The sequence below is a fragment of the Chrysemys picta genome, chromosome 3 (genome assembly GCF_011386835.1).
Source record: "Chrysemys picta bellii isolate R12L10 chromosome 3, ASM1138683v2, whole genome shotgun sequence".
NCBI lineage: Eukaryota > Metazoa > Chordata > Testudines > Emydidae > Chrysemys > Chrysemys picta.
The window spans coordinates 108,710,407-108,724,257 of record NC_088793.1 but is presented as its reverse complement, the minus strand read 5'-3'; the positions used below and the strand labels follow the sequence as shown (position 1 = coordinate 108,724,257).

General features: G+C 41.3%; 1 protein-coding gene across 14 annotated transcripts in view; it reads right to left on the bottom strand.

Annotated features, from left to right (window-relative positions):
* AIG1 (androgen induced 1) overlaps nt 1–13,851 on the bottom strand; it is a 192,330-nt gene that overhangs the window by 165,190 nt on the left and 13,289 nt on the right. For 5 of the 14 annotated variants that reach the window (XR_010600111.1, XR_010600114.1, XR_010600113.1 and 2 more), the window contains one exon: nt 3,389–3,472. The exons of the other annotated variants lie outside the window; for them this stretch is intronic. The gene's annotated coding sequence lies outside the window, so the exon portion shown is untranslated. Of the gene's footprint in view, nt 1–3,388; nt 3,473–13,851 lie in introns of those variants that run through there. 14 annotated transcript variants of the gene reach the window in all.

Sequence of the window (13,851 nt, the reverse complement as noted above, 5' to 3'; positions counted from 1 at the left end):
TCAATTGAGTGTTGAGAGCCACTATAGCTGGCACAGAACAGCAGTCATGAGTGAAAGAAGAAAACGCCCCTCTGGAGCAGCATTCAGAAAAAGCAAGCAAGCAAAGGAAGCTTTTCTATCTAAGCAGGAAGGAGCTCTCCTGGGATACACAGACAAATGTTCACGGTGAGCCTTCCAGCCCCAGTGAGGATGAGAGTGGTGAGGAGATGCCTGATCTTCCAGTTAGAGTGCAAGTGACCTGGCAGCTACTGCAGCATCCATATCTCCATCTCAAATGGATGTAACTATGCACATTCCTGAAGAAAAGTGTAGATCAGAGAAGAGTGTGGTGGAGCACAAGAAACAGTTGCTGCTGAGTTTAGTTCCTTAAGTCTAGATGATACAGGACTGTGGACCCACTTGAGCAGTAGCCTGAGGGACTTCCTTGTACTGCATGGGCCACAGCAAGTGAAAAACTTCATGTTCCCCAAAGACAATGAAAATAGAAGTTTCCATCCAACACATTACTGGCATGAAATTCCCAATGGTGACAAAGTGGAGAGGCCATGGCTTATGTATTCAAAAATCCAGAATGCTTCATACTGTTTTTGTTGCACACTCTTCCAGTCTAATGTTCCAGCCACATAGGGTTCTACAGGAACAAAGGACTGGAAAAATCTGACTAGAAATCTGGCATGCCATGAGAAGGCAGCAAATCACCAAAGAGCATTCCATTGGTGGAAAGAGCTTGAGATGAGACTAAGGTTGAAGGCCACCATAGATGATCAGCATCAAGAGAAGATTGCATCAGAGTCTCTTTACTGGCAAAATGTTCTGAAAAGGCTCATTGCCATTGTGAGAATGCTTGCGACCCAAAACCTAGCACTGCGTGGCACTTCAGATGAGCTCTATGTGCCAAACAATGGAAACTTCCTTAAAATTGTGGAGCTAATGGCTGAGTTTGATGCTGTACTCCAGGAGCACCTAGAAAGAGTCACCACCCAAGAAATGTACATACACCACTACCTTAGAAAAACAATTCAAAAGGAGATCATATAGTTACTGGCAACAAAAGTCAAACAGAAGATTGTGGCAGATCTGAAGTCAGCAAGATATTGCTCTGTTATTCTGGACTGCACACCTGACATCAGCCATCTGGAACAAATTACTTTAAAGGTGCATTTTGTAACAACAACAGAACCTAGTGAAAATGTCCCTGCAATGGTTACTGTCAGAGAGCATTTTCTAGAATTTATTGACATTGATGATACTAGACGAGCAGGTATGACAAATGTGCTTCTTAAAAAGCTGGAAGATACAGGAATTGCGATAGCTGACATGAAAGGTCAGGGCTACGATAATGGTGCCAACATGAGTGGAAAGAACAGAGGAGTGCAGACATGGATCTGAGAGTTAAACCCTCGAGCTTTTTTTGTCCCATGCAGTTCTCATTCATTGAACTTTGCAGTCAGTGATGCAGCATCAGCTTCTAGTGAGGCTGCTGAATTTTTTAATGTAATTCAAAGCATCTATGTATTTTTCTCTGCATCAACTCATCGATGGCAAATTTTGAAGCAACATCTGGGAACATCCTCTCTGACACTGAAACCACTGAGTGCCACACGATGGGAAAGTCGAGTGGAGGTGATAAAGCCTATCAAACACCAAACTGGGAAGACAGATGATGCCATAGTTGCCATTACGGAGGATAATGCTATGACAGGAACTGTTCATGGGAGAACAGTGGCAGAGGGAAATAGAATCACCAGAAACATACATAACTTCAAATTTCTGTGTGGCTTAGTGTTGTGGCATGACATACTGTTTGAAATAAATGTTGTAAGCAAGAGTCTCAAAGGTGTTGACCTTGATATATCTGGAGCAATGGAACAACTGGACAAAGCAAAGTCCTACCAACAGTCTTACTGGTCAGATGAGGGATTTCAAAACATTCTGAAGAGTGCACAGAAGTTGGCAGAGGAACTTCACACTGAAGCTATTTTCCCACCCATTCAAGAATAAAAGAGTCACCGAAGAAGATGACATTTTGATTACGAGGCACGGGATAATCCCATAAGACACTCCAAACAACAATTCAAAATTGAATTCTGGTGCTAGATTGTGCAATACAGTCAATTGAAGAATGTTTCGTGCAGCTCAAGGAACACAGCAGTATATTTGGGATGTTGTAGGATATTCCAAAACTCCCCACTATACCTGAAGAAGACCTATACCAGCAATGTAGGGCACTAGAGACAGCGTTGACACATGATGACATGTGCAATATTGATGTGAGTGATTTAGGTGAACTGAAAGCCCTTTCAAGATACATTTCAGCAGGATCAACTCCAAAGGCTGTTCTGGAATATATGTGCACAAATAAGATGATCACCCTCTTTCCAAATGCTTTTGTTGCTCTGCGCATACTTCTAACACTTCCTGTAACAGTTGCTAGTGGAGAATGCAGCTTCTCCAAGCTGAAGTTAATAAAAACACATCTACGCTCCACAATGACACAGGAGAGGCTGGTTGGCCTTGCAACCATCTCAACAGAGCATGAACTGGCCCAGACTATGGACCTTCAGGAAGCAGTTCAAATCTCTGCAACCAAGAACGTATGGAAAGCACCACTTTGATTATTCAAACAGATAAAACCAGTGTTTACTATGCAGACAAGAAAAGTTAACTTTCAAATGCCTGAACAGCAAATATAAGTATTACTTAAAATCTTCGAACAAGGCATTTTAAGTTGTTAGTTTTCCTTTATTGGGGTGAGTAGCAGAGCAGCACCATGAGAGGAGTAGAACAGGAAGAAGGCAGAATAGAGACCTTTCAAAGTTTTGGCCCAAGCGAGAGAGCATGGAGGCATCATTTGAGCTCCCCGCCTCAGGTGCCAAAATGTTGTGGGCCGGCCCTGGTAGGGATGGAGATGGGGAAGGGACAGAGACAGGATAGTGATAAGGAATGGGAATGGACAGGGATAAAATGGCAGTTTCTCCACCACAAAGGTAAAGAGAGGGTAAGTGGAACCCTCTTCCAGCCAGCTGGATGCCCACGTTTTGCATGTGCATTTCAAGTCGAATTTTGAACCCAAGATGCTCAGATACATGTTGGTGCTGTCTGGAGTGGCTCACAACTGTGAGTGCCTACCTCACGGCAGACTGTCAGAAAACATGGCAGACACCCCAAACTGGTGGTATGTTCTATAATTAGATTTCGCCAAGACAGTGACAAATGTGAACTTCTGGATCACTATGCCAGTCTTATCATGGAGTCACAGGCAGTCCACTTAGGCTCTCCAGTCTATCTTGCCACCCAGGCCAGCTGGACATTGTGATAAAAGGTCACTAATACCAAAAATCATATTACATTTAGGTTGCTCCTCAGTCCCAAGAGACCAGTCACTTACCCCAGATCAGCTGGTACTCTGGATCTCACTCCAAAGACAATGCTGGTAGCCAATTCAACAGTAAACCAACAAAAGCTTTATTAGCTAAGAAAAGGAAGTGAGAGTTATTGAGGGGTTAAAGCAGGTAAAATATATGTGCAGGTGAGTCACAGTTTGTAATTCCAAATTGTGGCAGTGATGTAATAAACTGCCAGTTTCCCAAAAGCCTTTTCAGGGTACTCAGATTGTCTCTGGGGATCTGCACTTTGCATCTGGTACACTTCCCTATAAGAACCCAAATAGTCCAGAGATGCAGGATCTTTCCTTGAATCCACCCTTCTAGCTTCTTCTTGCAGAAAACAAGCTGACAGGGTCACTACCCATGTGGGCTTTCCATTTGATGACGGAGAATGAGGAATGCATTTAGAGTCTTTGACCTCCGATCATCACACACCTTGACCACCTGCATTGAAATTAGCACTTTTCCATTAAAATTTTTCATTTGCATTCCACAAGGCTTCTTTCTCGTTTAATGGGTTATTTAGTTATGGGGCCATACACAATGTAAATGTTCATTACTACATTATAAATAAGGCTGTGAGTCCATCACGGAGGTCACAGACTTCGTGACTTTCTGGGACCTCCGTAACTTCTGCAACAGCTGGTACGGCCGCTGCTGGGGCAGGCCCCCGGGCCAACCACAGCAGCAGCAGTAGTCCCTGGAGCCACCCCCAAGGCCGTCGGAGCAGCAGTCCCCAGGGCCTTGGTGTCAGCCCCTGCCGCCAGAGCAGGGGCCAGCTGTCAGCTGCTGGGGTCCCCCAGAGCAGCGGCACCCCGAGGCCTCCCCCAGAGCAGCAGTGCCCTTTAGTCAGGGGTCTTTATAGTAAAAGTCATGGACAGGTCATGGGCCGTGAATTTTTGTTTACTGCCTGTGACCTGTCCATGACTTTTACTAAAAATACCCATGACTAAATCTTAGCCTTAATTATAACGGGATACAGATAACTGAAAACAACACAAGTAACATACCACTAGTTTTCATGAAGTTTAAACACCAAATACACTCTTATACATTTAACAGTCAATTTGATCACTTTGATACACAAGTGAATTGGCCTGGGGCTCTGGCATGAACTGATACCTACTCTGCCAGCATCCACCCCTCTTCCATTTATTTTTTAAAATCTCATTATTTTTAATCCACCCATGATTTGGGGGGCTCTAATTCAAGATTTCTGAATGAGGACAGCAATACCATTTCAGTGGCCTCTGTCTCAAATCATTAGAGTTACAAACTATAGCACACCCTACCAGAAAGCCTGAAATGCCATATTACCAACAGAGTACAACATTATTTCTTGAGAGAAGCCTCTGAAATCATGCTGGCATTTAAGCATGTGCATGTAGGGGGATTTTATTGTTCAATATCTTGTAGTCATATGATAGCTGGCATTTGTTTCTTCTCCTTTCTACTCAGATAGGAACATTCTTTTCTAGCTGTGATAGGTCTTGAGCTAGCTGACCTTACGGGTGTCTCTAGTCACTCAGTCAAGGCGTGCTTTTTGACACTCATTCAAGACTTAAAGGAAGACTTGGACCTCAGACCAGTGTAATTTTCTATCCTTGGTTCACTCAGTCAACTTTTATCAACCAAATATATGCCTACTGTATTGATATCAAGTAGTAATAGTTTAATTTATTATGAAAGGTACTTGGATGCCACGGTGGTGTGCACAGGATAAAAACCTATATCGAATAGAACAATTTTTTAAAAATAACTCTTTTCCTGTTATGTGCAGCATGCCTAAGTAACAATCTGTCAAACAGTTATTACAAGATGCATATATTGTATGCCGCACCACCAAAAATTCCAGTTCTCTTTCAAACTCTTGAATGCCAAGTTTAAAAGTATATTGCTATGTGATAGTTCCACAAGGTAAAGGTTTCCTTTGTGATTCATGCATTCCTAGGGTTCATTTCCTGAAATATATATTTATATATATATATTTATATATACACACACACACACACACACACACACACACGAATGCAACTAGTTGTGTCTACTGTGCATGCAAATTTTCAGTACTTGGAAGACACTTATAACAAGAAAATTAAGGTTAAGCACATTTTCACAGCATGGAATTTTAATTTGTTTGTAAACTTAAATAAACAGCAAATGGGGACCTTTACATCTGCCAGTGCTTAAGGTTTCTAACTAAGGGCAAAATTCTGCAGGCACCCTCCACTGTGTAGAAGGGTGCTAAGCAGCTCAAGTCACGTGAAGGGAAGGGTAGTGTGCGATGGGTAAGTGGAGGGGAGCCCCCAGAGCCAGTGCTAGGCATAAGCAGACTAAGGCTATGGCTACACTACACAGCTTTTAGCGACATGGCTGTGCCGCTACAGCGGTGCTGCTAAAAGGCACGGCAGCGGATTTGTCGGCAGGAGAGCGCTCCTGCTGACAAAGCGTCGTTCACACCAGTGCTTTTCGTGGGTAAAACTTTTGTTGTTTGGGGGGGGTGTTTTTTTAACCCTCTGAACGACAAAAGTTTTGCCGACGAAGTGCCAGCGTAGACATGCCCCAAGCAGTTGCTTAGGGCCCTGAGCAGCACAAGGGGGCCCTGTATTCACTTCTGATGATAAGAATTTACCTGTTTTAGTATTGGAGAGGGGGAAAATTCCTACTTAGGGCCCACAATGAGCTAGCACCAGCACTGGGAGCCACAGCTGGCTAATAGGCTGCTTCTGCTTAGCAACATACTGGCCACTCCACATCTCCACTCTTTGTTTCTCCACACACGCCCTATACAGTCAATCAGCATCAGTACTGGATCTAAACAGCAGCCTATTACAGCCTCTGACTGACCCTCATCCCAAAGTGATAATCTTTCTCCTCCCTTCACACTGATACCCTGTAGCGCTCCTCTATCAATGCCCAATTAGGCAATAAACCTAACCCCCATTCCTTCCTTTTTCAATGAGTCTCCTCCAATTCAGCATTTCCCACTTTCTCTCCTTTTTCCTGCTTACTCTACAGAACCAGGCCCTTTTATGGCGGGACTCTCATATTCCATTTACGTTTGCATGAGTTGGGGAATTAAAAGCCACATTTTCGCTACAGGGTAGGGTTCTATTCCTCTGTCCCAGGTCTTCACACAGAGCAAAATGCTCCTCTCTGGTCCAGCCCAGAATCTCTGTGTTGTCTGCAACACTTTCATTCAGCCATCAAGTTATTAAGTATTTGCATTCATCCACCCAACAAAAAAGTACAACAGTATCAGAAAGTAGAGAATCCCTGTTTTAAACTTACGGTATATACTCGTTCATTAGCTCGTTCATTTATAAGCCGACCCCCCCAAGATGGTTAGGTAAAAATAGCGAAAACTGTATGACCCTTTCATTAGCCGACCCTTATTTCAGGGGTTGGCAAACTTGGGCTCCTGGCCTGTTAGGGTAAGCTGCTAGCGGGCCTGGACGTTTTGTTTACCTGGAGCATTCACAGGCACGGAGCCCCTCAGCTCCCAGTGTCCGTGGTTTACTGTTCCCAGCCAAGGGGAGCTGAGGGAAGGGCCTGCAGACACTCCAAGTAAACAAAATGTCCGGACCCACCAGCGGCTTACCCTAATGGACCATGAGCCAAAGTTTGCCAACCCCTGCTATATTTTAAAAGCTGGCATCACAAGAAACACTCAAAAGTTTTGCTAGAATTATTTTAATGTAATCTAACAAAAAACCTGTTGTTATAACTGAACAAATATGTATTCATCTTCAAAATTACAGTCAATATTTAAAATCAGTAAATGGATATTTAAAACAAGTAACTTAGAACAATATGAGACTTTAGAAAGTCTTAAAACCCTTCAAAGTCTGAATCAGTCTCTGATTCACCAAACAGTTCATTAAACTCGGCTTCAGTCACAGCTGCACCTGCATTGTCATCGTAGATGTCGGCAGTGTCGTCTTCAGACTCAGATTCCTTCTCATCATCGGCCTCTGTTGTGTCATCATCAAATATGGCATCTTCTGACCCATCGAGTGCATTGCTGATGCAGCATTTCCTAAATGATTTTTCTATCATTTCCGAGGCAATGGACACCCACGCGTCCTTGATCCACTGGGCGACCAGATTGATTTCGGGCTTCATAAGATTCCCGCCTTTTGTCAACTTCGCCATGCCTGAGCACATCCATTCAGACCACATTGTGCATAACCTGTCTTTAAAGGGTTTGTTCAGGCAGACATCAAGCGGTTGTAGAACTGAAGTTAAGCCTCCAGGTATTACAGCCAAAGTAGTTTTCATATTTTTGGCCACATTTTTCACCTCATCCATCTTGTGTGCCCTGAACATGTCCCAAACGAGCACAGCAGGTTTCTTGAAAAGTGCTCCTGGTCTCTTATTCCACACTTTTTCCAGCCATTTAATAGTCCCACTTTCATCCATCCATCCATCCCTTTTCGTGTGCACGTACGATGACATGAGCAGGAAATTTCATGTTTTTAGGCCTGGTTTTTCTTTTAAAAAGAACAACAGGAGGGAGCTTTGATCCATTTGTCAAACACAATAAAACCACCGTAAAATGGATCTTTTCATGGCCAGCGGTTTTAATTAAAACTGTTTTTTCACCAACACCAATTACTGTTCTGTTGCTCGGGAGATCAAATGTCATTGGTGTTTCATCCATATTTCCTATTTGTGACAGTTCAAATGCATATTCCTTTTGATATTTTATAATAAACCTTTGGAAAGATTCGATTTTTTCTTCCAGATCTCTTGGCAGCTTTTGCACTATCTTTGTTTGCTGATGAAGACAGAGACCATGACTGTTCATGAAACAAGTACACCAACCCGCTGATGTGACAAACACTGACGGCTTTACTGACTTGTATTTGTCGTCTTTCAACATTTGCAGAGTACGCAGACGAATTCCAGTTCTAGTGACAATGTACCCATTTTGTCGACATTTAACAACCCAATTACTGAGATCTTTCAGGAAACGAAGCGCACCTCATTGGACATTTTTTCTTGCTTCTTGGCATATCTTTTAGTGTTGTTTTATTTTTTCGCCATTCTCTTACTTGCTTCTCATTGATACAGAATTCACGAGCAGCGGTGCAATTATTGTTTGCTTCTGCATATTCAACAACTTTAAGTTTGAACGCTGTGTGATAAGCCGACGTTTTTCTTTTCACCGTTCATTTTAAATACTAGTATGAAAATAGATTATTATTATTATTATTATTGTAGTTATAGATTTTATAGGACTTTATATAGGAATGTCACCTGCTTTATCACTGTCAAATTATTATTGTTCTTTGTTTATTTCAAAGCAGCCCTGTAGATTGGCATGTCTGTGGGAATAACAGGCTATTTCAATTTTATTAGAGATTCCACCGATTCTGCACATTATATTTTCATATTGGCTCGAGACTTATGAGGTCCATTGGTAGAAATGCATGATCAAATTACACAGTAGCAGACTGACACCAGTGCTATAGTACTATCATTCATTGTATTTTTCTAATTGGCTTGTAAGGCATAGCATTTTGTGAAATGCATGGGTCAAATGTCATGCAGATCTGCAGCACTGCTCTTTTAGTATTCCTTTCAAGCTAATCTAGTCCACTAAACAAAGCCTTTGCAACTTTAAAAGGCTGCAGTATTGACATCAATAAAGGGGTTGGCAAACTTTGGCTCCCGGCCTGTCAGGGTAAGCCGCTGGCGGGACGTTTTGTTTCCTTGGAGCGTCTGCAGGCATGGAGCCCTTCAGCTCCCTGTGGCCGCGGTTTGCCGTTCCCAGCCAATGGGAGCCACTTCCCGCAGCTCCCATTGGCTGGGAACGGCAAACCGCGGCCACAGGGAGCCGAGGAGCTCCATGCCTGCAGACGCTCCAAGTAAACAATGTATTAGATATTCAATTCAATGATTCCATAGAGTTTAAAATCATCAAATTTTGGTGTAGATCCATTTATAAGCCGACCCCTGCTCTTTGATGCATCACTTTTTTACCAAAAATATTCGGTTTATGAATGAGTATAAACAGTATATCTGATCAAGAACATTTTAGGGACACATGCCACCTCAGCTCTGCATGTGGAACTCCCACTAATACCCGTATGGACTCAGTTAAGAAGAGCAATAATAATAAATAACAATTTGTTATTTATATGGTGCCAATGCCAAAAGGCTTCTAGGTCCCTAATTATAAACATGTAAAGACACAATTACAAAAGAAAACAAAATTCACCAGCTAGCATATAAACAGCCAGATTAGAAAAAGAAAAATTTTAGCCATACAAAGATATAAGTGGAGATTTTCAAAGCCATCTAAGACATCCAGACACCAAAATCCCATTATAATTCAAATTAGGCTTCCTCCTAGGCTACCATGTAACCAGATCAAATGATCTAAAAGGCATTAGCCAGGTGTTAAGGGTCATTTTCAATTGACTTAATCTAACTCACCTGAGCTAACTCATTTGGGAAAACATGCCTTTTTTGCCTATGCAGACGGAGTCTAAGCGTGCCTTGTTTTGTATGGTGATTTAGAGCACAATCCTGAATTCCTGAGGAAAACTCCTATGCCTTGTCTTCACTAGGACACTTCAGACCTCTACCCACCAAAAGACGAAGTTCCACTTGTGCTACTACCATTTTTAAACTATACTGTAGTCAAGCTGAAGGCATTGTAAGGTCTGTGACAACTAACCCTGTTAGATAATTTGATGGTAAAAACGCCTATAACTTGTCTGCATTATAGATTCCACTAGTGATAGCACTGATGGAGCTACACCCTTTGTGAATTATGGGTTTGGAAATTTATTGTGTACACAAGTCATCAGTGAGGTGAGTCAATGGCAAGTTTGGGTGTGCAGGGACTGTAGGCCCTGGAAGTCTCATCTTAAATACTACAAGGTAAAATTGTATGGGCCTGTTTACAAAGCCAGAGTGGCATCAAGTGGCCTTCTTGTAAATGAGAATCAGGCTGTGTGTGTTTTCAAGCATTTCAGATGAGCCTAACTTGTTTCCTGCCAATAAATCCTCTAAATGCTGCAGGCATCCTCCATGATGCAGAAGAGTACCATGCAATGCAAACTATGTGGAAGGGAGAGTACCATATGGCTCCCCAAACTGGCGGGCAAACTACTACTGGAGATCACCTATATACTTAATCTAATGAATAGGGGCGGGAAGAAATTACCACATTTACAATTTGATGTTAAATCATTTAGAAGCATGCTTGGAAATTTTACCGTGATTCAATTTCTTCCTATCCAAAATGCGAGATATTTTGTTAATAGTTCTCAAAATGATCAGTTTCCATCTGAATTTTTATGGAGACACAAGGAAGCAAATCCACCCACTGAAGTTAGTTATGCTTTACACAGGTGTGGTGAATTTCACCATTTTGAGTTGAAAAACCTTTGTTTATCTGACAATAGGAAAAAAAAGAGCACAAAGCGAAGTCCCTTTGCAACGCTTTAAAGAGTAAAGATGACTCTGAACTTACTGAACTTCTTAAGAACTAGCTAAAAAAGATATATCCATTAAAATAAAAGCAGCTGAGTGGGGCATGATCTGGGGAAGCATTCACTAGGCATGAAATTCACCCCGGGCAGAAACCCAAACAAAAGCTTACGCTCCACTTAATTACTCAAAACAGGTCAACATGTTCAAGTCAGCTTTCCTTTCTTATAAGCCACAGATATATTTGGACTCAGAGGCGCTGGCTTCTCTGTTCAGGGGGTGGAGGGGAAGATACTCAACCCCTGCTCCACCACAGGCCCCGCCCCCACTCAACCCCTTCCCCCAACCTTCCACCCTACCTCTTCCCGCCTCTGCTCTGCCCTGCCTCTTCCTGTCTCCAACCCTGTCCCCCCCACATGCCTCCAGAATGCTGCTGAACAGCTGATCATAGGCAGGCGGGAGGTGCTGGGGGGAGGAGAAGGCGCTTATTGGTGGGGACCCCCAGTGGACGGGAGGGTTGGGGTGGACGGGGAGGAGTTGATCCGTGGGACTGCCTGTGAGTGCTGAGCATCCACTATTTTTTTTTCTGTGGGTGCTCCAGCCCCGGAGTGCCCACAGAGCTGGCGCCTATGTTGAACTATAGTTAAAATGAGAAGAGCAGTCCCCAGACTCAGGTTTATTAGAGAAGTAATTCAGATAAAGGGATCTTATTGTATGCACAGCTCAGTAATTAAAGCATTCTAGTTTCAGGTACAAAAATTCATCCAATATCATGTGAATTTACCTACGATTCTATACATCTCACACTTTAGAATTCTGCTAAAAGATATAAAGCTACCAATGATGCTGGTTTAGGTAGCATTTAATGGTTGGAGTTGTATTGGATTACAACTCCAATCCTACCAGGAACTCCAAGAGGGTGAACACCTGCACCACCTGTGCAGAACCCTTTGTAAGATCAGGACCTAAATTAATGCAGCTGAATTGAAAACATATCCAAAAGTCAATGTCTATATGTTGGAATAGAATATCTGTGGTGATTAAATATGAAAAGTTGTAGCACAAAAAGAACGAAGACTTTGTGCAATGGAAGGAATTTGGGATATTTTATTAAATCTATCTCATTCAGACAAATACTTGGCATAATAGTATCTTGTGGATTTAAAACAGTTTCTCTGCATGTACAGTACACAGTATTTAAACTGTTGCAATATGGTTTATTTTTACTGAACTGTTACTTTATTTTACTGTACTTTTCCTTCCTTTCTCCCTCCCTCCCAAACAAAAAACAAACAAAACAAAACCCTACCTATGTATATTTTGGTGGGATTTCAATGTTTTGTTATTCTGGTTTCCTAAAGTTTTTTCTTTAATGATTTATATCATTTTGATATCATTTCATTGTTTTTTTCAGTATATTTGTGTCTTTTTGTATATCCATTATACATACAATAATAAGTTAGTGAAGGTTTAACCTACCTCTTATTTTTTATCTGTCTCTTACTTTTCATATCTTGACTGGATTTGTATGTTTGGTGTCTAATGATCAAGTTGCATTTCCTTTTTCAAGTTAAGAAATAAAATAAGTGATTGCATGTATTTAGTCTCCGATCCTGCAATTCTTTGCATGCATACAAACCACTCCATGGACAGACAGCCACAATGAAGTCAATGGCTTAGAGCCTTGTTTAATTTTTAATGAAAATAAATTCCAGCAACTTTCTTTATCAGCTATCTTATTGAACAAGCTTTTTTTAACAGAGTTAAACCAAGTCCACTGTCATAAAATTTGTCACTGGATTATACTTATGTAGCCTCATGAATATACAAGAAATATATTTAAAATGGCAAATATATATTATATAAACATTTTATGTTGGGGGTAAGTTCCAAAAAGGACAACCTAATGATACATAGATGCATCCAAAATTCCTTGATTCAGACCAGGCATATTTTATATAGTGTGAAACAAAATTAATTTTTCACATGCACATATGGGTAGTAATAATTTAGCTACCTATATCACTAAAAAAAACATTTAAAAAATCCAGAGAGGACTGGAAATTTCTCAAGACACCATGGATGGCGTTTCTATTGCTTGACACTGTTCTGGCAACATTCCAGATTTCTCACCAAATTTAATAATGTAGCACTATTATATAATCACACCTATACCTTATGTAAGGTAAATTAGTGAAAGAATTCTAGTGCTACTAATTAAAGCCACTACCATGCCTATAAATAATATAGAAAACCTCAAATCCCACCCCTGCAAAGAAAGAAAATACTATACATTAGAAATTTCAAAATGGATATAATTTGTGAATTATTATGAAAATGACATGTTTATATATTAACATCTAGTTGTAAAATAAAGCCATATTAATATAAAAATATATAATGTAGCCCTGAAATAGTATTCAGTTTACAATAGCTTTACAAAAAGTAACAGGGAATCATGACACAGAATAAGAAAAACAAGAGTGATATTATTATATTTTTATTACAGTGTCTAGGGTGCTATTCAGAACTGTTTCTCTGACATGTTTACAACCTGAGAGGATGAAAGAAAGCTGTAAAACATACAGTTATTAAAAGGCTCCCATATATATGTATTTCTCTGTCTCTCAAATGCATTAAACACCATTAAGAAATCTCACTTCGTTATCCCGTAAAGAGCAATTCTGTAGTTTCCTGCTCTGTGAACTGACAAATAAATAATTGCTCCTGATTGTATTCTCAACAGCTACAGTAAGAACAGAATGATTGTGAAGGACTGCATTACCCCTTTATGGAAAAGGCTGGAGGCTACAGCTGGAGGAGCCTGGGTGCAATCAAAGTGGCCCTGCCATACCCTAGAGCTGGGTTATATGAAAGAGAAAGCTAAGCAAGGGTGGGGGGAAGGTAAGCTATTGTAGGTGGGGATTTTGTCAGGCTGCAGGAGACCAGCCTAATCAGACTCAGAGACTTAGGGTATGTCTACACTAGCCCCCAGATCGGCGGGCAGCGATCGATCAAG